The 27,977-nt window shown below is 42.1% G+C and overlaps 1 protein-coding gene and 1 pseudogene across 1 annotated transcript in view; one reads left to right on the top strand and one right to left on the bottom strand.

Moving 5' to 3' along the window:
* XKR4 (XK related 4) overlaps positions 1-27,977 on the bottom strand; it is a 453,031-nt gene that overhangs the window by 53,646 nt on the left and 371,408 nt on the right. The gene's annotated exons all lie outside the window — the stretch shown is intronic.
* LOC141145737 (actin-related protein 2/3 complex subunit 1A-A-like) lies at positions 19,762-20,859 on the top strand (annotated as a pseudogene).

The following is a 27,977-nucleotide window of genomic DNA, read 5'->3' as shown; positions in this document are numbered from 1 at the left end:
TCGGGGGTCTCTCCGGCGTCTTCTCCCGGTGTCCGCATCTTCTGCCGGCTCCACCACTATCTTCTGACGCTCTTTTGCCAGCGGTGGTCCGGACCTCTGGATCGTCTTCTTCCCTCTTCTCTTCCAGAGATGTTGACAGGACGCTCTCTCCAGCCAGAATGCTCTCTGTGCGCTCCGCAACGGACTTATATAGGCGGTGACCCCACCCCCCTATGACATCACAGTCCCGGGGCATGCTGGGACTGTGAGGTCATAAGGGGGCGTGGTCATATGATGACATGACTGGATATTAATATTTATAGGTAAAGTTGATTCAAGAAATATCTGATTCCCTCTTTGGGGATCAGGAAGGGTTTTTTTCCCCCACTGGAGCAAACTGGATCATGCTTTATTGTTTTTTTTTGCCTTCTTCTGGATTAACTATTGGCATAGGATTGTGTATATTGAGGTTTTCTGTTTTGTAGGTGCATGTGTGTTTTTTTTAATGTGGGTTAAACTATAGACTTGTGTCTGTTTTCAACCAGACTATACATTTAGTAACTATGGGGTTGATTTACTAAATCTGTAGCTTGCAAAATATGGTGCAGCTCTGCATAGAAACCTCAGCTTCCAGGCTTTATTGTCAAAGCTTAATCGAACAACTGAAGCTAGGAAGCTACCATGGACAGCTGTACCAGATTCTGAGTGCTCCAGTTTTAGTAAATCTACCCCCACGTCTGCTCCAGACAATCACTGAGGAATTTGTTCAGTGGTATGGTCTGGGCAGATAAATAATGTTTGGAGCACCTTTCTAGAGGGGTTTTCTTTTACTCCAGGGCCTTGCTCCGATCAAACCCTTCTGCTAGAGGTTTAGGGAATTAAAGGTGCCCTGCTGAGTGACCAATGTGTCTGAGCTGCCTGGCAGGGGTTTGGAGCACAAGACTAGCTAAATAAAGGTACAAATCTTTTGGTATTTAAGATATTTCACATATACAGTATATAGTTCATTTTGTTTTTGATGTTTGCCTGAAATTTAGCTTTAAAGTGAACCTGTGCCCAGCTTATGCAAATTAAAGATGAACTCCATTAATCTGTATTTACATATATACCGTAATGGCCATAAAGGAAATAAATACACTTTATGTGCACCAAATACTTTTTCAAATTTAGTTATTACCTTGTTAATGTAGAAGCGACATCATCACTAAACTGCACAGACTATGCAGAGACAAGAGCTGCAGATGGGACTTAGCAGGTCCTCTTATTACAGGCAGCCTGCAGAAAACTAAAGGGAGGTGCAAACAAGACTAGTAACCCTGTACAAGAAGAGAGAGCAACAGTCACTAGTCTTGATTACAGGAAGCTCCTGCACAAATGTAAAATGTAGAAATTGATTTTATATTAGTTTAGTGCACTAATCTGGAAGAAATACACAAAGGATGCCAATATTAAAATAAGAACACACATAGTTCTTCTATTTAGACAATACTTGTTTAGCTGATATTTCAGCTTGAAAATATTACCATATTCTGAACTAAGCAAAACACCTTCAATCACCTTTGCAGCTATAGGCATTCTGAAGAAATTAATCTCTAAAGCTCACAACAGAGGTAGGTGCTGGCTCGTTTTAAAGGTTAATGCGAATATGTAAATGCTTTAATGCCTATAGTCTGGACACAGGTGTACTTAAAGTTATACCTTTGCAGATCACCAGTGTCAAGTTATGCATAGTGCAGACATGGTTCTTGGTATCTTTTTTTTATTTCTTTTCTAGGCAGGTTGGTAAAAAAAAGTTTATTTGTACACAGTGGCTTAGTTCTATTAGTAATTCACTTATCAGAACAGTGTTTTTCATGGCGAACATATGTTAAACTATACTGTTACGAGAAAATGGCACTTCTACTGCATTTTGCTGATATAATAGTTATCTACAGTACCACCTCTGCAACATTCAGAGCTCCACACATTGAAAATCTAATAATATATATTATTCCGAGCCAAATCCCTAATATATTGGCTTACATCTCTATCTACAGTTGTCATAGGAGCTCCAGTAAATACAAAACCATTTAAGAAGATGATTCTGTACAGCTGCCTTTGAAGAAGCGCTAATCTCTAAAAGAACCGGTTTATATTAAATTTGTCTTTTCATTTTGCTCTCACACAGTTGAATGTTTGTTTTCAGTGACAAAATGAAAAGCAAAAGAGCTATGTCTGTCCTCTGTAGAGTGATTTCACAGTCCAGTATTATTTTATAGATATAGTGATGCCAACTGATACACAGTATAACCCTTTACCCAAAACTCTTTTGTCATTCATTCACCTTGCATTCTCTATGATTGTTGGTACTAGCCTAGAATCTTCTTTGTGTGTATGGATAACTTCCCATGTTCCTTATAGACTAACTTGTTCAGTACACTTCAACTGTAATTATATTTAGTATTCATAAACCTTATGAATACTACATCGAATTAACTACAACAGTGTACACAAGTGTAAGGCCCCTTTCACACTGGCGGAGTCTGCCAGTTGATCCGCCTGCTCAGCAGAGGATCTCTCTCTGCTGAGCAAGCAGATAACAGGTCCGTGTTCGCTCCGCTGATGCAGAGCAGACACAAACACTGCCTGCTGTCCTCTATGGGCTGTCCGATGGAAACAGATTGTCTGTCCGTTTCAATCCGACTATAATCTGATCAGATCTGCCAGATGGACGGGTAATGGGTGTCAACGGACAAGTGTCCATTGACATCTGCTGCTCCATAGAGAGCAATGGATGTCAGATCAGGTCCACCTGATAAACTGACAGGTGGACCAGACTGGTGCGTCTGTGCTAAAGGGGCCTAAAGCTGGCCATACATATGGCAAGTTTCAATTTCAACTACTTTCCATCCACAGGGAATCACACATACGGTCGCAAGTGATCACCAGAAACTAACTAATCTACTAGCTACCTGTTTGGAATTTGGTAATTTTGAAATCAAATAAGTTGAAAATTTCATTACAGTTTATTGAAAGATCAAATCAAAAAAGGAAAAACCTACCTACTGTTAGAATCGACCAGATTTTCCCACTGTGTTTGATCAGGATCCATTTTGATCCTATCTACAAAGTATTTGTGTTTGATTGAAGCCACAATTTTATGCCTTAAATTGCTCTACAATTTTTACACAAAATGGAATCTAAAGTTTGCTCATTCTATCATGTGTGTTCCCACCTTAAGGCTAAGCTACATGGTTCGATTCTAATTAAATGGAAGAAGTGACTCCCCCTTTGGCATAAGTTACACAAGATACACAAGTAGTATGTAGTAATTAGTCTCACATGACTGTTCAATCCACCATTAATGTGAGATGTGATAACTACAAGATGCTACTACTTGCTACTGTGTAACTTACTAGATTTGTTTCATTTGTTTAACAATCACATGCTAGACCTAGGGATTAAACAGCAAGACTGAGTTATTAAAAATCTCCTCTATAACTTTAGAATGACTAATGAGTTGACATTCAGCAAGTGGTTAAATCTCTCAGTAGAGAGAAAAGCGGAGATTAAAGCAGAACTAAACTCTTTCAATCGCTATTAACTATCTTTATTCCTTATGCTTATAGCATTAGTAAATAGATAGGACGGTATATTATATTTACTTGTTTTAAACTTCATCATAGGCATCTGCCCTTGCTCAAGATGGCTGCAGCTAGAAATGCTAGGGGGGGGTTTAAAATGGTGATTTATCAACAAAATAGAGCATGGTGACCTGGACGGATTGGTGAGTTTGTTTTGAATATTACAAATGAAATTAATATAATATAATATATAATTAATTTAATTAAATAGTTTTAGTTTGTGGTGCTTAGATACAGTTCAGTTCTGCTATAAACTTGCCCGAGCAGCTCTAGCCTTAATGCTCATTCACACTAGCAGCGATTCGGCTGCATTGGGCAACGTAAGAACAAGAAATGTCCTATGTCTTCAGTTCACACCAAAATGATAAAAAATAGGACATGCTGCATTTTTGTGCAGCTTTTTTCCAAAGTGCACTGCAATATGTGTTAAAAATACATTTAAAGGGTAACTCCACTTTCGTGGAAAAAAAAAAAAATCAAATAAAAAATAGCGTATACAATTGTGACTCAAGTCATGTTGTAATTGAATGTTATTAAACATGACCTTTCCTTTTCAATCTGCAGCTCTGTAATTTTCGGTAAAATGCTATATGGCGACCTGGAGGAGTTCTGTACACAGAACGCCCCCCCAGAAACATAATTTCCTGCTTGTGTGATTGGCTCGCTGATTTTCCCAGAAGTCCGCAATAACATACAAGTCAGATATCAGGCATCCCCTGCAACAAATGCAAAGTGCAAAGTGCACAGTCTATTTACCTTTAGTAAATCCGCCTCAATGTGATTTTGTAATATAATATAAAAATATGATTTGTGCAGATGGGGTCCGATTGGGTATTCTAAGCTATCCGTATAGTATGTAAACCTTATTATCAATATGGAATGTGTCACTGCTCAATAAGCGCTTTGATGGGTTTTGTCTTTGAGAAACCACTTTTCTTCTTCTGTTACATATCAACACTTACTCATGTAGTTCATTTAAGCAGTAAAACAGCAGCCAAGTCACAGATAATTTGTTGAAGAAAAATGCAAATAAGTTGGGAAAACCTTAACAAAAGCACTTCAGGCAAGACTTTTTCAATACATAAATACATTTGGCTGATGATTTGTAGCATGCAAATATCCCACAGGGAAAGTACACTCGGCACTCTCTGTGCCTTAAATGTTTTAGGTACAGGATGTTTTGACTAGAATTACAACAAAAATCATAATGCTATGCAAATATCTGCAATGGAATAAGTACTTTCTCTGCTTGTGCAAATTTCCTACATACAAAGCAGTGTGTAATGACTGCATGTATTTATCGCTGACATTTTCAGACAATACCCAAAGCATGCAGCATGTATTTTTATGTGGGAAACTTTCCTTTTTGGAAATAAGTGGTAAATAAATAAGCTCTTTCTTTTAAAATCATGTTGCCCTCCACCTAGGGTTGTATACTGTCCGTAAGGGCTCTTTCAATTTAAGCGAAGTCCACTCCGATCAGCAGTGGATCTATGAGCAGATGCCCTGCTGAATCAGGACTGAACGGGACAGATGTCAGTTTTTATTACATCTGTTCCTGTACAGTTTGTGTCCGGCAGACATGGACGGACCCATGATAGCAATCTGGATATCAGAATGGAAACGGAATCCGGTGTTCGTTTGAATTCGACTACCTCTGATCCATCACTTTTAGGTCCAGAAAAAGCTGCAGTCCTTTTAGGTCTTTTTCTTTCTGGATCTGGATGGACTTGGAGGTAGGCAGGTGTAAGCGGAAGCAAGTCTATTAACATCTGCCTATTCCTAGAGCTGCATGGAGTTTACGATCAGGTCCATTTGAAAAACTGCCTATCCCTAGAGCTGTATGGAGCTTATGATCAGGTCCATCTGAGAAACTGCCTATCCCTAGAACTGCATGGAGCTTACGATCAGGTCCATCTGAAAAACTGCCTATCCCTAGAGCTGCATGGAACTTACGATCAGGTCCATCTGAAAAACTGCCTATCCCTAGAGCTGCATGGAGCTTACGATCAGGTCCATCTGAAAAACTGACAGGTGGACCTGATTGGAACACCTGTGTGAAAAGGTCCTTAGGCAGGCCATACATGGGTCGAATTCCGAAAGAATTTTCTTTTGAAAATAGTAGCTAAGAATTTTGTTAGAATTTCGCACCATTAGCGGGCTACAGTAACAGCCAATTTTCATGTGGCCATCGTATTTGAGTAATCTGGCATTGTGGAAATTTTTTTGAAAAACAAACAATTATTTAATCAAAGATGGGAGAATCGTGCAAGAAATATAAATCGAAAAAGAAATATACATGAGCACAGGAAAAGAAAATTCCCAGAAAGAAAAGATTCCTGGCCAAATTTGACTAACCAAGCCTTCAACCTTTCTGTAGCAACCTCATGTTGCTACAGAATGGTTGAAGGCTTGGTAGGTCAAATTTTGAAATCAATGCTGGCACCATCGGATCACAAAATGCAGAAAATTTCTGATTTTCAAAAGAAAATTAGTTTGAAATTTTACCCATGTAATGCCTGCATAAGTAACAAGGAAGTTTCCTATGTTTATTATATTATCTTGTTCCACTCTCTCATTTTCATTGGCCTGTCATCCCTATATAATTAGAGACATCAGAGTTAATACTTATCTTACGTTTTGAGAATGTTTTTAATAAAAGAAAGGTAAAATTGAACACTCACATTTCAGAAGCAATCAAAAGGCTTTAACGGACATACAAAGGCGCAGTAGTGATGGCAGCACTCGAACCGACGCGTTTCGCCTGATTATACGTCATCTGGGGTGTGATTCTTTGACACTGTTCCCTGAAGACTTGCTACTAAAAGATCAGGTGCTGTGTCTATTCTAAGTTGAATGACACCTACTTCCTGTGAGCACAGGGTGTCAAGGACCCACCCCCTGGGTGCGTGCATCATTGAGTTGTCCTGGGCTCACTGGAGAATGCTGTAGCAAACAGTGCTCACATGGGGGTGTCCAACTTGGAGTTTGACTTTATTATATGGTAATTCTGCTAAGCCTGAGCCAAGTAAAATAACTTTCATGATGGAATGGGAGTTTCCAATTTATTTTCTGTGTGTAAGCTGCCATGTCAGTTGCCATGATGTCGCAGCAATGGTAGGCGTAAAGTATGAAAAGATGTCAGGCACCGCTTGCTCGTTGCATGGAAAATATTTAACCACTTGCCGACCGCCGCATGTACATTTACGTCGGCAGAATGGCATGGCTGGGCAAATGGGCGTATTTGTACGTCCCTTTTAATTTGCCACCGTGTGGTCGCGCGCCGCGAACTCCGTGAGTAGGATCGCGGGTCCCGCGGCCCGCGATCATCTCACGGAGCTAAAGAACGGGGAGATGCTAATGTAAACAAGCATCTCCCCGTTCTGCCTAGTGACACTGTCACTGATCATAGGTCCATGTGATCGGGAGCTATGATCAGTGACGTGTCACTCGTAGCCACGCCCCATAACAGTTAGTATCACTCCCTAGGACACACTTAACTCCTTCCTAGCCAGCTAGTGCTTAACCCCTTCACTGCCAGTGTCATTTTTACAGTAATCAGTGCAATTTTATAGCATTGATCGCTGTAAAAATGACAATGGTCCCAAAAATGTGTCAAAATTGTCCGATGTGTCCGCCATAATGTCGCAGTCACGATAAAAATCGCAGATCGCCGCCACTACTAGTAAAAAAAAAATATTAATAAAAATGCAATAAAACTCCTATTTTGTAGACGCTATAACTTTTGCGCAAACCAATCAATAAATGCTTATTGCGATTTTTTTTACCAAAAATATGTAGAAGAATACGTATCGCTCTAAACGAAGGAAAAAAAATTTTTTTTTATATATTTCTAGGGGATATTTATTATAGCAAAAAGTAAAAAATAATGCGTTTTTTTCAAAATTGAAGCTCTATTTTTGTATATAGCGCAAAAAATAAAAACCGCAGAGGTGATCAAATACCACCAAAAGAAAGCTCTATTTGCGGGGAAAAAGGACGTCAATTTTGTTTGGGAGCCATGTCGCAAGACCGCGCAATTGTCAGTTAAAGTGACGCAGTGCCGAATCACAAAAAGTGCTCTGGTCTTTGGCCAGCCAAATGGTCCGGGGCTTAAGTGGTTAAAAATGTTAACTGATTTCATTTAGTGATACAAACAGTTTCCAATTTGAAATGACCTTCTCAGCAATCCTTGTATTTGTTTCATTAATATGTTTAGGTCGTAAAAAAACTAAAACTCTGTTTCTGGCATTCCAGAGTCTTGAATAATTCAGCTGCATCTTTTCCATTGTTTTCTGTATAATACTAGGAATCTGTCGCTCAGCCTTGACTGATACCAACACACAGTCTATTTATCATGTAATATAATGCTGTCTTTCTGGAGACACACATGATGATGAAAACATTGTTATTGGCTTATAGATGTTGCTAGACGTTTACTTGCAACACATCATGATATTCAAGGATTTTATTAAAGCATTTGTTAAGTTGTTTTGTTCTTTTCCTGTCACATGGAATGCATTTCCTTTTTAGTCTGTTTCCAGAATGAAAGATGCCTTTTCCAGCTTTGCGTTACTACCATTTCCATCTCCCTGGTACAATGAATCAGGAAGAAATCTGCAAAGGTTGTCTTTGTATTGTCTGATCAGAATGTGTATGTGAGCAGCAGATTCAAATTTCCCAATTTCTTTCTCTTCTAAGAGACGGTAGTAGATATTTATGTTTCCAGGTTGCCTAAAAGAACCTTGGTCTTAAAACAGGGTGACCAGACGTCCCCATTTTCCGGGGACGGTCCCCGGACTGAAGACACTGTCCCCGGACCACCTTTGTCCCTGGTTTTGTCCCCAGATTCAGGGGCGGTGGTGGGGGGATTTACAAGCACCGATCTCCCTGTGTGGCTTTCAGTGAAGCAGCTGACAGCTGCTTCTCCTCCTCTCCCTCCTATGGCTGTCAGCTGCTTCATTGAAAGCCACACAGGGAGATCAGTGTTTCTAAATGCCCCAACCACCGCACCAATCATCCCCGACTGCCCATCAAAATGTCCCTAATCTCTGGGTCCCTGTACCCTCCTCTGGTCCTCCTCTGTGCTGCTCTGGTCCTCCTCTGTGCTGCTCTGGTTCTCTGTGCTCCTCCAGCTCCCCCTCTGTGCTCCTCTGCTCCCCCTCTGTGCTCCTCTGCTCCCCCTCTGTGCTCCTCTGGTCCCCCTCTGTGCTCCTCCAACTCCCCCTCTGTGTTCCTCCGGTCCCCCCTCCTCCTGGATCTCTCAGAATGAGAGCGGAGGAAGGAGCCAGTAAATATGTAATTTACTGGCTCCTTCCTTTTCTGAATGAACAGAGTCAGTGATCACTGACTGTCCATTCATAACTGAGCATTGTAACCTGTGTTTATGATGCTTCAGGTTATGAATGAAGAGGAGCCTCTGTCTCTTGTCTATTTATCTTCAGTGCAGCTGAGGCTACTAAGAAAGGGACTGGGGAATCTGTGTGCTCAGTCCCTTTCTCCTTCTCAAAGGGGAGATGTCAGGGGTCTTTTTAGACCCTGATATCTCACCAAATCCCTCCCAACAGAGCTGTTAAAAAAAAAGAATTGTAATAAGTAAATATTTAAAAATGTAATTGTAAAAATAATAAAAAATGAAATTAAAAAAAATGCTGACACCAACCCCCCCCCCCCCCCAAAAAAAAAATAACAAAAAAATTATACATTGTAAAGATAACATTGTAAAATAAATTTGTAAAAAATTAATAAAATAAATATAAAAAGCTACTGACACTGTCCACTTCTCAACTGACACCAACCACTGCCCTACTGATACGATCCACTGCCAACCTCCTCCCCCCAAAAAAGATTTGTGAAAAAAATAAAAAATTAAAAAGAAGAAATTAAACTGTAAAACAAAATAAATAAATATATTTGTAAAAAATGTATAAATAAAAAACTACTGACACTGTCCACTGCTCTACTGACACCGTCCAGCCATAACCATCCACAGCCCCCAAATTTTTCAAAAAATATTTGAAAAAAAAAATAATAAAAATAAAAAAAATTCCGGAAACCATTCACTGCCCTCACAAAAATGTTTGTAAAACAATAATACAAAAATAAAATTGTAAAAAATAATAAAAATTAAAAAAATAATGACACTACTCTACTGTACTGACACTATCCACTGCCCTACTGACACCATCCTGCACATACTTCCCACCACCATATACTCCACACTCTTCTCCTGCACGTACTACCCACTGCCATATGCTCTGCACTCCTCTCCCTTAGCTGATCATTATATTAGTGTCACTGTTGATGTCAGTGTTAGTTAGTCAGTTTAAGCCAGCCATAGATGATTAGAATCTTGCCTGGTTTAGCAGGGACTGGCTAAGATTCGAACCATCTCTGGGTGCAGCCCTAAACTCTGCACATAGCGCACCCCTGAACTCTGCACTCTGTACATAGTGCACCTCTGAACTCTGCAATCTGTACATAGCACACCCCTGAACTCTGCAATCTGTACATAGCACACCCCTGAACTCTGCACTCTGTACATAGCACACCCCTGAACTCTGCACTCTGTACATAACGCACCCCTGAACTCTGCAATCTGTACATAGCACACCCCTGAACTCTGCACTCTGTACATAGCACACCCCTGAACTCTGCACTCTGTACATAGTGCACCCCTGAACTCTGCAATCTGTACATAGCACACCCCTGAACTCTGCAATCTGTACATAGCACACCCCTGAACTCTGCAATCTGTACATAGCACACCCCTGAACTCTGCAATCTGTACATAGCACACCCCTGAACTCTGCACTCTGTACATAGTGCACCTCTGTGCTTCTTTGGTAAGAATACAATACAAAATATGCATTGAAACGTCTTTTCTCTATCTTATCTTCTTAACATTTGGTAGTCATATCCCCAAAATTTTAAGAAGTATCTTTAATTTATCTCATGGACAAAATGTGAGAAATAACGTATACAATCATTCCATACACACGTACCACATATACTGCATATATCATTTGAGGAAAATATGCTTATAAAATAGTTTACCATTTGCCAATAAAAAAAAAAAATATATATATATATATATATATATATATATATATGTCCCAGGATTTCATTTTAAAAATCTGGTCACCTTATCTTAAAACAATGTACTATCTTAAAGTAGATATATAGGCAAAACTTTTTTCATTTTGGATAGAGCCAGGGAGTGTTAAAACTTGTGTCCCAGATGGGGGGAAAAAATTTGGGGAGATTTCCCTTCACTTCCTGTCCCATAGCCAAACAGGGAGTGAGAAGAAATCCCTGCAAATTAAGGGAATTCCTTGGGGAATTAGTGTCCCTTGGAACTAGTGTCCCAATTGGAAGATTTCCAATCTATTGCTTTTCTGGGGACAACCAAAAGTTTGGGATTTTCTTTTACTTTCACTTTCAATAATAATGGTAAACAGGACAAATATATTGACTCTCCTTAATGGGGGCACAGACAGCAATAAAAACTGACAAGCGTTCTATTCCATCTCCACTCCATCCAAAATTGAAAAAAAAAAGGTTTCCCTTTAGTTATACTTTAAACTGGCTTTACCATTTACCAAATTATTATTATTATACAGGATTTATATAGCGCCGACAGTTTACGCAGCGCTTTACAACATTAGGGCAAATAAAACCAAATAAAACAACTACCTACTTCAGCTGCAACCAAAGCGTAATTTATATGCCAAATCTACTATATCCTAATGGAATGATAATAAATACAGGAGAAGTGTAGCCATAATGTATCCTTAGCTATGAAATGATCATAATGTCCTTCAGCATATGTATCAGTTGGGTAGGATGAAGATGTAGCCAAATGCTGAGTTGACTTTTGTTGCTGGCGGATAGAGAGACAATGAAATGCAGTCATACAAAAAGGCCCTAGGGAAAGCAATAAATTAAATGCAGCACGGTGCATAGGCGCGCGCACGGGGTGTGCCGGGTGTGCCTGGGCACACCCCAATGCCCAGGCACACCCCAGGGTCAGAATGTGTTTGTGATAACTCCACTTCGGCACCCCTGCTAACTTGTAGTGGTGCTGGTGGAACTACCTTTCAGTTGGATGCCAAATTCCTGTGAGAACTGCAGCCACTGGCTGCGGAGCAAGCAGTCAGGCAGCCACATTTTCCGATACCGATGCTTGTCTCTGTAGTTCCGGCTACAGCATCCCTGACAGCTGAATATCACTCCGCCACCTGCTATCAGAGATGTTGTAGCCAGGATTTAGAGGCAGCATGGGATAACTCCTGACTGCTTACTCCATAGCTGGTGGATGCAGTCTTCACAGGAGCTAGTGGTTACCAGAACCCACCCCATCCCATGCTTTGTATTGCTCCAAAAAGCTTGAAAAGGGAAGACTGTCTCCCTCCTCGAGTCCTCGTTTCTCTGGCTGAGTTGGGGCTTTTGCAGCTCCAGTACAGGTGGGCAGAGCAGGAAGAGATCAGTACAGGTGGGCGGAGCAGGAAGAGATCAGTACAGGTGGGCGGAGCAGGAAGAGATCAGTACAGGTGGGTGGAGCAGGAAGAGATCAGTACAGGTGAGCGGAGCAGGAAGAGATCAGTACAGGTGGGTGGAGCAGGAAGAGATCAGTACAGGTGGGCGGAGCAGGGAGAGATCAGTACAGGTGGGCAGAGCAGTAAGAGATCAGTACTGGGACTTTTTTTATATAGATGTATTCAACATACACATTATATCTTATTAAAACCATTCTTTTTAATAAGATATAGTACTGTATATATATGTGCAATAAATCTATGTAGCACCTCAGAAATCCCATTAATTCTTATCCTACCAAAAAATGTTAGCATAAACTGCAAGGAATGTGATTTTATAATACAGCCCAACTTTAGTAAAGTGAAAGTTCATCCATTCAGTGGGGGATATCCTTTTTCACTTACCTGATTCCAAGCTCTCTTTCTTCACTCAAAGCCTTGACATTATCTCATACCATAGAGGGACATTAACCCTGTATGGTATGATGGGGAGGCTGGAGTGTGATCACAGCCAGTAATTTACATAGGAGCTGAAGGGGACAAGTCACAGCAGTGGAGGACGCCTGCTGGAGAAAGCAAAGCTGGGTACACACAGATTGAGATTTGTCCAGTTCAGCAGGGACTGGCTACATTTCAATGTATACCTGTAAGACAGAAGCCAATCATTAGATCAGCTTCTCTTAGGCTACTTTCACACTGGGGCTGCCCTTGCATTAGCGCTAAAGCGCCGCTCATTTTTACAGCGCTCCCAAACCGCCCTAAAGATGCTGCTTGCAGGACTTTTCCTAACGTCCCGCTATCGCACCGCCCCAGTGTGAAAAGTCATACGTCACTCTGCGCATACAGAGAGCATTTGGGAGGTGGTGAGGAGGCGTTGTATCGGAGCTCCATGCTGCACGCAGTTGTGGGCTGCTTGCAGAGTGCCGCCTTCCACTTGAATGGGTCACAGTCAGTGGGTGCTAGACCTGCTGAAAGCAACAGGGGGTATAATTGCAGCCACAGCATGTGAACATGCCCAGCTGCTGCCTCTACAGCTAAAAGATGGTAGTGGTTAAAGTGGTTGTAAACCCAGTAAAAAAAAAACAAAAAAACATGCAAGACAAAGGCATAATGAGCTAGTATGCATAGCATACTAGCTCATTATGAAATACTTACCTTAGATCGAAGCCCCCGCAGTGATCTCAGTACACAGCTCTGGCCGGCAACATCGCTCCCTGAGTTACTTCTGGGTATCGCGGGCTTCGGCGCTTAGACTGGCCAGAGCCACGATGACATCACTCCCGCGCATGCGCGCGGTAACGGCACACTAGCTGAAGCAACGGCACGAATGAGCCATTGCTTCAGCGCACATGTGCCGATGACGTCGGCACATGCTGATACAGGGGATATCTCTTAACCCGTGCAGGTTTAAGAGACATCCAGGGTAGCTACAGGTAAGCTTTATTATAGGCTTACCTGTAGTAAAAGGTGGATTGTAAGGGTTTACAACCACTTTAAGGGGCAGTAAAAGCACAGCTCAACAGCAGGGTTTTACGGCACCCCAATCACTAGTGTAAACAATTAAATGTTTTAATACATTTTAAAAATAGTTTCTTTTTCTTTTACATTGATAAGTGTTTATTTAATTAAAACATGTTTTAATACATTTTAAAATGTTTGCATTTATTTCTAAAAGTGTGTGTGTATATGTGTATGTATATATATATATATATATATATATATATATATATATATATATATACACACACACACACATACATGTGTGTTTGAGCTTTGGGTGCACACCCTAATGTAATAGGCTGCACACGCCTATGGCTAGGTGTATGATATGGCTAATAGCCTGACACTGCAAAAAAGGTCTACATTGTTTAACATATTATTTGACTTATTATACAAACCACTGCACCTTTCATGAACCCCACTATTGCTAAAATCTAAAGCTAAATTTTTTTCTTTTTTTGGTTTTATGCTGGAGTGTGGAAAGGTTAGAGCCCCTGTTTTCTGCTGTCCATGTGAGATTCTTCCTATTTGTTCAGGTGCCCATCGTCACAGGTACCGAAAATCATAGGGTATCCAAAATTCAGAGTTTTCACCAGAACAGGATTAGAGGAGAAATATTCCACAGGATGACATTGTTCCAGTCAGAACTACACCATGTTGTCAAAAGTATTGGGCCGAAAAAAAAAGGTGGGGAAAACTGCGCTATATAATACTTGGGAAAATAAATTATGTGATATAAATCAATTATGGTGAAACAGCAACAATTCTAACAATATGACACCCATATGGCAATGAAAAATTAGAAAACAAAAAGAATTGCGCTAGTAAGTGACAAAAAGTGCATAGAAAATGTGAAGACAGTGACAACTTCTAAATGAGCAAATTATAAATAATAAATAAACACAGGAAAACAGTAGTATCAAAAATTGATCACTCATACGATCTTGAAAAGTCCAAAGAGTGAACTAAAATAACAGTCTTAAAGGTGGAAACTAAACCACCTATCTAAATAAAAATCCAAGTGAATATCAAATATTCTTCCGTGAAAAAGCAGTCCACCACCAAGAATGGAAGGGGTCACTCCTTACCGGAAAGCTACGGAGGTTTGAATCAGAGAAAGAGCTGGCTCCTGTGATGGGAAAAGTGAGCAGTAATGCCGCGTACACACGGTCGGACTTTTCGTCTACAAAAGTCCAACGGACGCTGACGGACTAAAGCTGGCTGGTAATCCGATCGTGTGTGGGCTTCTCCGGACTTTCAACGGACTTTTTTAGCCTCAAATCCGACGGACTTTAGATTTGAAACATGCTTCAAATCTTTACGTCGTAAGTACGACGGACCCCGAAATCCGCTCGTCTGTGTGCTAGTCCGACGGACAAAAACCCATGCTAGGGCAGCTATTGGCTACTGGCTATAAACTTCCTTATTTTAGTCCGGTGTACGTCATCACGTACGAATCCGTCGGACTTTTGTGTGGTCGTGTGTAGGCAAGTCCGTTCGTAAGAAAGTCTGCCGCAAGTCCGCCGAAGGTACGTCGGAAGTCTGTCGGACAGGCTGTCGGACTTTTGTAGACGAAAAGTCCGACCGTGTGTACGCGGCATAACACTAGGCTTCTCTTAGCAAAGTCCTTAGAAACATCCTAGAAGTATTCCAGTCAGGCTTCACGAGGTGTGTAAATGGTCTACACCTATAGCAAGGGCATTATTCTACTTTGGTCAGAGTTGCACGGCTTGTTTTTAGCTACAGACCTCCCTTATCTGCATAGGCAGTTTTTTGGGACAGGTAAACTATGCCTTTAACCACTTGCCGACCGCCACACGACGATGTACGTCCAAACTTTGAAGGGGGATATCGTTGTTATGTCAGCAGCTAGCTGCCATAACCCCGCTATCCCCGTTTTCGTGCGGCAGCCGGCTTTCAAATAAAAGTGGTCCCTGTGGCGGATTCGCCGCGAGATCACTTTTATCGGTGGCGGGAGGGCCCCCCCCCGCCGCGATCCGGTGCCCTCCGCCGCTTACCAGAGCCGTCGGTAGCGGCGGAGGCGATCGCATCCATCTCCGTCCTGTGCCTGGAGACGAGTGAGGCTAAGATGGCGTCTCCATGACACTGCTGGGTGGAAGCGACGTCAAAACGTCACTTCCGTCCACGCCTCTTAAAGGCACATTTTTTCAAATGTAATTTTTTTAAATTACTTCTTTTTTTTTTTTTTTTTATTTATTGCATTTTAGTGTAAATATGAGTTCTGAGGTCTTTTTGACCCCAGATCTCATATTTAAGAGGTCCTGTCATGCTTTTTTCTATTACAAGGGATGTTTACATCCCTTGTAATAGGAATAAAAGTGACACTTTTTTTTTTTTTTTTAAAAAAACAGTGTAAAAATAAATTAAATAATATAAAATATATAATAAAAAAAAATTGTTTTAAAAACCCCTCATCCCAACGAGCTCGCGCGCAGAAGCGAACGCATACGCGAGTAGTGCCCGCATATGAAAACGGTGGTCAAACCACACATGTGAGGTATCACCGCGACCGGTAGAGCGAGAGCAATAATTCTAGCCCTAGACCTCCTCTGTACCGCAAAATATGCAACCTGTAGAATTTTTTAAACGTCGCCTATGGAGATTTTTGAGGGTAAAAGTTTGACGCCATTCCACGAGCGGGTGCAATTTTGAAGCATGACATGTTGGGTATCAATTTACTTGGCGTAACATTAAATTTCACAATATATAAAAAATTGGGCTAACTTTACTGTTGTCTTATTTTTTTATTCAAAAAAGTTAATTTTTTCCAAAAAAAGTGTGCTTTTAAGACCGCTGCTCAAATACGGTGCAAAAAAAGTATTGCAACGACAGAGCTGCTTTAGGATTAAGAGTTATGGACCAATTGAACTGAGTACCGTGAAGTTCTTAAAGATCCATTTACAGAATTCCATTACAACCATATGTGGATGAACACCTATTTGACACCCTCAAAAACACAAAGATGAAGAATTTAGGTCAAACGTCTATTTTTGTCAAAGTGAAGAAGAAGTAGTCAATTAGAGAGCAATGAGATGGCAATATAAATGGGGCATTAAATAAGTGGTTGAGTTAAACATTTACTCTCAAATCACATAAGGTCATTCCCAATAGGATTTTCGTATGTATGTAATGGCAAACATGAAACTATCTGTATATTTCAGCATATGGGAGATTGTCAGTAAAGGTCAAGTGAGAAAATTGTTTAATATGAAATTTTGTTATTACATACCGAATTGTCATAAGACATTTAGTTCTGCAGTTATGGAAGGTTCATTTATAAAAGGTTAGGATACATGACACGTTTTCCTCTGCTGTAAGAGCTGAATAAAGTAAGATTAATTTACTATTATGATTTTCACAAATTTCAGATTTTGATGGAAAAAAAGATAAATAAGGGACATGGCCTGTTGCGCCCAGCCGTAAAGTACAGCACAACCGTGGGCGCCAGTGTGTACCCAAACACCTATATGGGGGTATTTTTCAAAGCAGTAATATTTTTAATGGTTGTTACATTGCCAATCCGATAAAAAGGTAGCTGGACCACTGCCGATGTATATTACTTAGAGGTCTACATAAAGGAGGCAAATTAAACTTGTGGAGTACCTGTACATATCAGTATTGTGTGTGGTCTATATAACACCTAGATAAGGGCAAAGGTAGTTCACCAGGTAAAATGAAAGTGTGCTTGAAGCAGTTTCTTAAAGTGGAATTTCACTCTCTCAGTTAACATTGACTATATTTAATCCTTATGCTGCTAGCATCAGTAAATAGATAGGAAAGTATATCATATTTACTTGTTTTACACTTTTTTTTTTAACATTTCTTCAGTTACTTCCTGGTTTTCAGGCCTAGGCAAATGTCATACATTCCAGGAGAGGAGAAGGGGTTTTCTCGGCTAAGCATACCCTCCTGCCTGCATGCCTTAGCTAAGAGTAGATGGATTCTAGGAAGTAAATTTTACACAAATCATTTGCCCTTACTGGCAAATATGCTAGGGGGATGTTTTTCAAAGTTATTTCTCAGCAAAGTAAAGCATGGAGACATGGATAGATGCAAGATTAAAAATTAATTAAAAAAAATAATTTTGGTTTCGGATGCTCAGATGCAGTGTAGTTCCGCTTTAACCGTTTCAGCCCCGGAAGATTTGACCCCCTTCCTGACCAGAGCACTTTTTGCGATTCGGCACTGCATTGCTTTAACTGACAATTGCGCGGTCATGCAACGTTGCACCCAAACAAAATTGACGTCCTTTTTTCCCCACAAATAGAGCGTTTTTTTGATGGTATTTGGTCACCTCTGTGGTTTTTATTTTTTGCGCTATAAACAAAAAAAGAGCGGCAATTTTGAAAAAAACGCAATATTTTTTACATTTTGCATTAAATATTCTTCAAAAAATATATATAAAAAAATATTTTTTTCCTCAGTTTAGGCCGATATGTATTCTTCTGGTAAAAAAAACCACAATAAGCGTATAATGATTGGTTTGTGCAAAAGTTATAGTGTCTACAAAATAGGGGATAGTTTTATTACATTATTATTAATATGATTATTATGAATTTTTTTTTTTACTAGTAGTGGCGGCGATCTGCGATTTTTATCGGGACTGCGACATTATCACAGACAATTTTGACACATTTTTGGGACCATTGGCATTTATACAGCGATCAGTGCTATAAAAATGCATTGATTACTGTATAAATTTTACTGGCAAGGAAGGGGTTAACACTAGGGGGCGACCAAGGGGTTAATTGTGTTCCCTAGTGTGTGTTCTAACTGAAGGGGGGAGGGGACTGTGTAGGGGAGATGACAGATCGCTGTTCATACTCTGTATGAACAGACGATCTGTCTCTTCTCTCCTCAGAGAACCGGAAACTGTGTGTTTACACACACAGATCCCGGTTCTCGGTGCGCCCTGAGCGATCGCGGGAGCCCGGCGGTGATCGCGACCGCCAGGCACTCGCATCGGCTCCGCGGGTGAGCAGGGGGCGTGCGCCCCTAGTGGCCGAATATGGAAGCGACGTAACATGACGGCGATTCACGCAGCCGAGCCATGTTGCCACAGTACAACTGCGGCGTCTGGTCGGCAAGCGGTTAAGATTGTCAGGGAAATGCAATACATGTCCTGCCCATCAAAGTTAGGGGTGTGTATAGGCAGGGATAGATCAGGGGATCCACACAGCAAGTCCACCCACCTTTACAAAAATACAGAGGGTGAAGATTAGACAAGACCTAAGCTGTAAAAATTTTAAATTGCGAGCAGGAAGGCTTTTCACTGCAGAAGAGACATATTATGTTTCTTCTGCAAAAAATAGCTAAATTAGCTGCTTGTTTGAAATCTTCTTCTTCATATTCCCCCGGGGCAATATGGATGGCCAAAGACCCAGTAGATGCTAAGGAGAAAATTCCAGTATCAGTGAGGGAGCAAGGGGTGAACAGCGAACTTTATTTGTAAACAACAAATATTGCTCTTCTCTCTTTGTGCATGGTGAGATGCCTTGAATCCCCCCCCCCCCCCCCCATCTACTACCCTCGCAGTTTTCTGAAGCTTGGTATTGATCATACATGGCATTCTGTGAGGTGCAGGTAAGCTGCCTCTGCAATCAAAATGGAACTGTTCACAATTAAACATAAAACTTACTATTTTTTTTTCTGCTCACAAAACAAATTGACAACAGTCATAATAAAGATACAATTTTTATGCCCACCCAAACTCTGCCCAAAAATGCTAATGACATCTTCCCCTCAATGAATACAGATGTGAATATAATAGGAAGAATTGTTCCCATGCATATACCTGTACTTGTAAGTAGGAAGTGATGTGAGGCCCTGAAAGGATCCCACATTCAGCTCTTCTGTCTGCAAATGCAGCCCAGTTATGTTGTCACAACTGCTTCTAAAAGGTAATACTTAGGTTTACAAATGCATTTCATATATACTAAGTGGCTTTTAATCCTTTGTGGCTGTTGAGAAATATATTAACAATATCAGTGTCTGCTCCCTGTTCCAGACTCCCTTGTATCGGGAGATTCACGTTGACTGACCAGAGTCCACAAATCTTTCTATCCCTGCTGAAGGGCTCATTAAAGAAAAACAAATACAGAATGTCATTATACCAGTTCTTACTTGAACCTATCAGTTGCCACGCCAGCAATAAAGACCGCACGCAGATTGCAATAAACCACAATATCCATGGGAACCAGTGGGTGAAGGTTGAACCAGTGGGTGAAGAGCTGAAGGAGCACAATGGACACATTACAAGCATAGATTGGGCTTCTAAAATTTATCGTATAGTGACCTGTGGAGCTGATCGCAATGCTGTGTGGAGTCAAAAAGATGGAGTATGGAAACCTACATTGGTTATCCTATGTATAAATCGAGCAGCAACCTTTGTCAAGTGGTCACCTTTGAAAAATAAGTTTGCAGTGGGGAGCAGAGCAAGACTTATATCAGTTTGCTACTTTAAGTCAGAAAATGACTGGTAGGTGAGCAAACACATTAAGAAACCAATCCGTTCTACTGTGCTACACCTGGACTGGCACCCAAATAATGTACTTTTGGCTGCAGGATCATGTGATTTTAAGACTAGGGTGTACTCAGCATATCATAAAGAAGTTGATGAGAAGCCAGCTAGCACTCCTTGGGGATCAAAAATGCCTTTTGGGCAGCTGATGTCATGGTTTGATAGTGCTGGCAATGCTGGCTGGGTCCGCAGTGTAAGCTTTTCCGCTAGTGGAAACCGTTTGGCCTTGGTCCGTCATGACAGTATTGTGTCTGTGGTTGATGCATCTGAAAACACAAGCATTTCACTGAAGACTGAATTCATGCCACTCCTAAATGTCACCTTTGTGTCGGAGAACAGCGTAATAGCAGTTGGGCATGACTGCTGTCCTATGCTCTTCACATTAGATGATAATGGCTCACTGACATTTGTGTCTAAACTGGACATTCCAAAGCAAAGCACTCAGCGTAACATTTCAGCTACGGAATGCTTTAGAAACATGGATAAGAGAGCAACTACCGAGGACCGCAAGACCACACTGGACACTCTGCATCAGAACAGCATAACTTAAGTGTCAATTTATGAGGGGGACAAATCTGGTTGTCACAAGTTCTGTACTACAGGCATCGATGGTGCAATGACTATTTGGGACTTTAAGACTCTGGAGCATTATGTAACTGAAAAGCAACTGCACAAGTGAGACCAATAAGCGAAGTACTGCGTGTTATGAGATCCAGTTACAAAATATCTAATATTTACTTTAAAGCACAGTGCATCAATACAAATGATTTTTTTTGTCTTGAAATTAGAGGTGCACCGAAATTTTGGTCGCCGAATATTATCGGCCGAAAACTGTGTTTTTACATTCAGCCGAATGAAAAAAACAGCCGGTACCGAAAGGGGGCGAGGTCCGCCCCGGGTGCCACCCATTGCGGGAGTGTCATCCTGGAGCGCCCAGTCCTCCACTCCCTCTTCTTCCCCTCGCCACAATCTCTGTGTTTCACAGAGCTGAATTGCCTAGGCCGCAGTAACAGTGTCCCACCTCCTGTGATAAACGGCACACTGATCCAATGGTGGGACATTGAATCAGCGTGACATGATTACAGGAGGCGGGACATTGTTACTGGGCACTGGCAGACTGCATATGATGGGCACTGGCAGGCTGCATATGACGGGCACTGGCGAGGCTGCATATGACAGGAACTGGTGAGGCTGCTGGGCACAGGCAGGCTGCATGTGACGGGCACTGGTGAGGCTGCTGGGCACTGGCACTAGTGAGGCTGCTGGGCACATGCAGGCTGCATGTGATGGGCACTGGTGAGGCTGCATGTGACGGGCACTGGTGAGGCTGCTGGGCACAGGCAGGCTGCATGTGATGATGGGCACTTGAAAGGCTGCATTGATCTCTTGTATCATGTCTGCTAGAGGTGCATTGAATGGAAATTTTGCTAATACTATTAGCAGTGTGTTTAAGTTTAAGTAAGGGATTGCAGACACGATACAAGAGATGGTTAGAGACTGCAGACTGCATTTTTCTTGACCTTTCTTGCACTAAAGGTACCAATAATGGCCAACAATAAATTCATATTAATTTGATCTGATGATATTAACTAAAAAGTTGAATATAATACAATTATATATAAAAATATAAATATTTTTTAAAAACTGTCATTTTAGGTATCGGTTTCGGCCTAGTGCATCCTTCATTTTCCGTACCAAAATTTCCATTTGTTGCACCCCTACTTGAAATGATATTACTTAACAGACATTGTGCAGGTCCAGAAATAACTCAACTTTAAGGAAGAACATTGGTCCAGCTTTGAATGAAACTATGTATATACTATACCTGGGTGATTTCCCTGGAAGCTGGAAGTCACAAGTAAACACCACAACTATTTCCACTTGCTTCTGGGTCCTGTGCTCAGCAGCTGGCCTGATGCATTGTGAACACAGGAGGTGGGCTGCTCAGTAAGGATGTCATTCAGAGAATGCTTTGCACTATCTGAATGAATACAAAGCAATGAATGGACGAGGTGGAGAGGCAGGGTGGTGACATCACACTCTCCATTTCCTCCAATCAGAGAATGTTTTGCATTCATTTAAAAAATGCAAGGCATTCTCTGAATGTTACCCGTACTGAGTAACTGACCTTTTGTATTCACAATGCATCAGGCTGCTCAGCATGGGGCTCAGGAACACGTAGGGATCACTGGAGAAGTAGTGCCTACTTCAATGATTTCCAGCTTCCAGGGGTATTGCCCAGGTAAAAATATGCCATGCCTGGAATTCTTCTTTAAGGCCAGTAACATTGTCTGAAGTATGTCTAACACGTATTAAATATTATCCAATGTTTGCCTAATAAGAATTCTCATTTAATCAGGAAAACTATATTGGAATGTAATAATCCAATACATCTTTATAATATATGTACAGATCTGCATTTAAAACTGAAATCAGCCTGCAATTTTTACAATAAGGCCTTTCTTTTCCTTGTTTTAGTAAAACAGAAATATTTAACTGGAATAGAGGTACCTTATATTGATACTCTTTATAGTTTCTCTAAATGAATAATTAACTGTCCAGCAGTTCTTTAATGAAATGTGGAAGACTGTCTGTCAGGCTCCTGTGACCAGAGGCGGCTCTAGGCTTTGTGAGGCCTTAGGCAAAACCTAGACATGAGGCCCCACTCACGCCCATAATGGGAAAAATAATTAAAGCGACAAAAAAATAAACTGTATAAATTACATATTTTAAGAGCTTTAAAGTGCTGGTGTCAGCGCTCTCTATCTCGGTGCTGGTGTCGGCACTCCCTATCTCGGTGCTGGTGTCGGCGCTCTCTATCTCGGTGCTGGTGTCGGCGCTCTCTATCTCGGTGCTGGTGCTCTCTATCTCGGTGCTGGTGTTGGGGCTCTCTATCTCGGTGCTGGTGTCGGCGCTCTCTATCTCGGTGCTGGTGTCGGCGCTCTCTATCTCGGTGCTGGTGTCGGCGCTCTCTATCTCGGTGCTGGTGCTCTCTATCTCGGTGCTGGTGTCGGCGCTCTCTATCTCGGTGCTGGTGTCGGCGCTCTCTATCTCGGTGCTGGTGCTCTCTATCTCAGTGCTGGTGTCGGCGCTCTCTATCTCGGTGCTGGTGTCGGCGCTCTCTATCTCGGTGCTGGTGCTCTCTATCTCGGTGCTGGTGTTGGGGCTCTCTATCTCGGTGCTGGCGTCGGCGCTCTATATCTCGGTGCTGGTGTCAGTGTTCTCTATCTCGGTGCTGGTGTCGGTGTTCTCTATCTCGGTGCTGGTGTTGGTGTTCTCTATCTCGGTGCTGGTGTCGGTGTTCTCTATCTCGGTGCTGGTGTCGGTGTTCTCTATCTCGGTGCTGGTGTTCTCTATCTCGATGCTGGTGTTCTCTATCTCGGTGCTGGTGTTGGTGTTCTCAGCGGAGAAGCCCATCAGCAGGTAGTGCCAGTGCAGGATGCAGAGCCGCCGGTCCACCATGGCTGAGGATCAGCATAGGACTGGGACCTCCCAATCCCCCCCCCGCAGTGGAGTCCCGCATAGGTGGGGGTAAGGGCAGGGTGGAGGAAGGGGTCAGGGGCTGCCAATCACAGATGGGCACACTGGGACTGAGCTGTCCTTACTGTTTGTGACACTGATTATCAGGAGGAATGGAGTGGAGTGCATGGGACAGGACAGGGGGTGGATACAAAGACCTCAAGGCTGATACACAGACCAGATATCCATGGGGACTGAGCATTCATGCACCTTCTAGAGGACCCCCTGAGAGGTGACCCTTTGAGATTCGTTCTCAGCAGAGACCCTGTGGCTGGGGGACACAGCCACATGCTCACACGATCTCCCTAACAAGAGATCACTCGATCTGGTAAGGGGCAGTTGGTTTTGAGGTGGAGGAACTTTCCTGTCATCACGCTCCTCAGGGTGACAATATTGCATGTCTCACATCGTTTGGATGACTGGTGTATTCCTCTTTTGAAAGACTTTTCCATCAAGGAACTTTTTTTATGGACTTTGCTTACTCCATCCAGTTTTGAATCTGACCTCTCATGCTCAGTTTTTTATGTTTATTTTATGGGATTCATGTTGAAATTTTTTTCAATATCTTAATTTTAATTTCAATTTTTTCTTCACTGTTTATTCATTACATATGGGTGCACTAGCTGCAGTTATCTAAGTGATTTACTTGCACTCACTCACCAGTGGCAGCGCAGCCTTTTTTGTATACAATGTGTAATAAGTGGATGTTTCTCACATTTCTGGTTGCAGCAGCACTAATCAACCTTTTTTTCACAATATACACATTTATCTTTATTGATCAGATCTTGGGATAGCGCAGTATTTTTTCTGGTTTGAATATAAAGACCAGTCTGTGGCTGAAGGATGCTGGGGGGGGGCTGGCTCTCATGTTGGTGGTTGCTGGCTGCAGAAGGGGTTGTGGCATGGTAGCTGTGCCTCTCCCTGCAGCTGGAGCCCTGGTTCCCCCTCCCCCCCGCACTGACAGCCTCAGAGAGAGAGAGGCGCCCGGTCCGGACACCTCTTCTTTCCTACCTTTCCATCGGCTCCATACAGCGTTCGTGGGGCCTCCTCCGCTGGACCTTCCTCTTCCCCTCCTTGCCACTGCATGCCAGATTCCTCCTCCGGGTGTGCGGGGACCCCTCCGCTAAGCACTCCAGTGGTGTGGGGTAACGGCCGGGGGGGGGGGGCGCGATTTGCGTCTCCGGAGCAGCAGGAAACTTTTTGCTCCGGCTGCTGGAACCTCCTCCCCTTCTCCTCCCCCTCTCCTACCCCGGACAACACAGCACTGGCCCCGCCTCCTCCTCAAGACAGAGCCACACTCCGTCCTCTCTCTCCTCTCCGCTGCCTGGCCGTGGAGCACACAGGCAATGTTAAGCCACTGCTGGCCGGAGCTTAATGACGCCCGCAGTGGCATTGTTGTCAGCAGAGGCAGCTCTTCAATGAGGCGGTCGCGGGGCCCCTATGAGTGCGAGGCCTTAGGCGACTGCCTTATTTGCCTACTTAGAGAGCCGCTTCTGCCTGTGACTTATTATTTTTCAGCTCTTTAATACTCAGACAATTTCAAGATTGTTAAGGTCCAAATTCTTTGGAGGGCAGTATAGAAAGACACCATTGTTGAGGAAAAAAACAAAACAAAGACATTGTGCTTGTTGGTTGTACTGGGAAGTATATAATTGTTAAATAATGTACAGTAACTATTTATTAAAGGATTAGAACTAGGATTGCCATTATCACTGATAATCAAGTGTGTAGGAACATCTATTACGCGTTCTGTTTTTTATTCTGTTTTTATTATGGTTCTAGAAATGGTCTTTCCAGCCTCAGTCATTTAGGTATGTAAGAGATTCTGCTGGACCATCTCAATTTGATCAGAAGGGGCAGCTTGGTATATTTGCATTAAAACTTAAAAATGCTTGCTGGGACCGGTAAAAACCTGTAGGTGTTTCTTTTTTTTTTCTGGCTGAACATAGAGAAATTAAATTACCTCCGAGGGCTGCTTTGAATGCTGTCCGCAGTTGAAGAGAGGCGCTATCACTATGAGAATTCAATAGAAAATATTCTTCAGTGCAGGCACTTATATCGTTGCTAACCTCTGGTATACATAGAAGGAATCATTAAAGGCTTAGTTCACCTTTGTGACCATGTTTCATGGTATTCCAATATTTACTGAATCGCAGGGGTCTTGTGCCTGCATTCTTCTGTTTTTCTTTGATTTTGCCACAGCTCTGACACCCCACCTCCCAGCAACCCCCACCCCCCACCCCTTTATAGAATATAGAACCAAGTATCTTCGTATCAATTTGTAGGATTATATAAGTATTTTTGTAATGACTTTGTTATTATTATAATAATGATAATTGCAGTAAAATGTATAAAACAAGCATTATACATCAGTTTCTAAAGTAATTTTAGTCATTTCCAGAAATTTTTTACATTCTTATCATATGTGAACATTAGCACTCACATACATGCATGCAAGTACCCATGCACATGTGGCCTCACATATGCACACAAACATCTGCACATTAATGCACACTCACCTGCACCTACATGCATCTGTGCAAACGCTAGCGCCCCCCTTCACACACACATGCATATATGCATGCACACAACTGCACTTACTGACACACACAGCTCTTGGAGAAGCTGATGAATAACACCAAATATCACCCAAACCATTCTCTCCACTCCTCCCAAGACCTCCTGCTCTCTAGTCTCCTCCTCCCATGCTCATCTCCAGGACTTATCCAGAGCCTCTCCCATCCTCTGGTACTCTCTATGGTACTTGCTATTCTAATCTGTCTGTCTCTTACTCTGGCCACCTTTAAGCAATCTCTGAAAACCCATCTCTTCAAGGATGCCTATCCCACCTCCAACAACTGAACTTTTAACTCTTCAGTTCATCCCCCACAGTTTTTACCTTTTTTTACCACTTACCCCACCCTATTAGACTGAAAGCTTTTATGAGCAGGGCCCTCTAAATCCCCTTGTATTTTATTGAATTGTAACTGTACTGTCTCCCCTTATAGTGTAAAGGGATGCACAACCTGTTGGTGCTCTATAAATCCTGTATAATAATAATAATAATAAACCATCTACATGGGTAAAGGACTTTTGCAGAATCAGTGGCACAGAAGCAATTAGGACTCTATATTAGTGGAATGCTCCTCACGATGATCTCCCTGATCATCAGTTACTTTATTTGTGTAAATTTAGGAATGAATCCCAAAATGAGCAAAGTGATAGTGTTTGTGAAAGACAGCCACCCTACTGACACCTCTCCAGCACTCCCTCTACCACAGCACGTGACCTCCTCCCATCTTATAGGGCCCAGGTCTAGCAGCCAAAAGTTAAGCCTGAGCATTGTATAATGACAGAACGGGTGACTTCACCACTCTTTTTAGGCTCTGACACTAACCCACACTGGGCATTTTGGTCCTGGCTGCAATAGAGGAAGGACTGGTGGGGGAGTGCTAGAGAGTATCAGTGTGAAGTGGGGGTACATTTCATAGACTGAATGGGCAAAGTGACAGTGCCTCTTAAAAAAAAAACAAAGATGGAGGTTGCCATTATCAAGCACTTCTTTAAGAATGGTGGTTCCTTGGCTGTCATTCTAATACTTTGATTTCAACGTCTGGGTTGCTGACCAAGAACAAGTATAAAGATAATATATTCTGACACTTGATGACACTCATTTATAGCATGCTTGGTCTGAGACTGACTGAAGCATACTAAAATCAGACACAGCCAGGCATCTAGCATTTTCATAAGGAGGCCTGCAATGTCAGACCCCATATGTCTTCATGACAGAGTCACTTTGAAGCGGTTGTAAACCCTTCCAAGTGAAGTGACAAGCAACAGGTGATACACAGATGAAACAAGTCCTCTCTCCTCTACATCAGTTCGAGGTCCAGAATTTACACAGCATTTATTAGCTTCCAGAGGTAGGGCATGGGATCTGATGCCACACACTACACAGCTCAGAGAGGAGAGTTGAGTGTAATCTGAGACCTGAGTGTGGGGAAAGGAAACACCATCCTACACAATCTCATAAGGAAACATGCATGGCTGAGGCTGTCAATCAATGGCTGTGTGCTGGAGCTCAATTCCCCAGTCCCCCTCCATCCCTCAGAGTTGCCACAACAATCATCAGAAGTGATTCATGCAGATAGCAGAGGAAGAAAGTAGCAGATAGAAATCACAATTGCTGCTTTGGATTTAGGCAAGTGCACAATCTAGAAGCATATGTTTTGTTCATTTTTCATGTCAGAGGTTTGCAGAAATTTTAAGTATAAAGTT

This window comes from Aquarana catesbeiana, linkage group LG05, assembly GCF_042186555.1.
Source record: "Aquarana catesbeiana isolate 2022-GZ linkage group LG05, ASM4218655v1, whole genome shotgun sequence".
Classification (NCBI taxonomy): Eukaryota; Metazoa; Chordata; class Amphibia; order Anura; family Ranidae; genus Aquarana; species Aquarana catesbeiana.
Note: the sequence above shows the minus strand (reverse complement) of the source record. Positions and strands in the feature narration are given on the sequence as shown.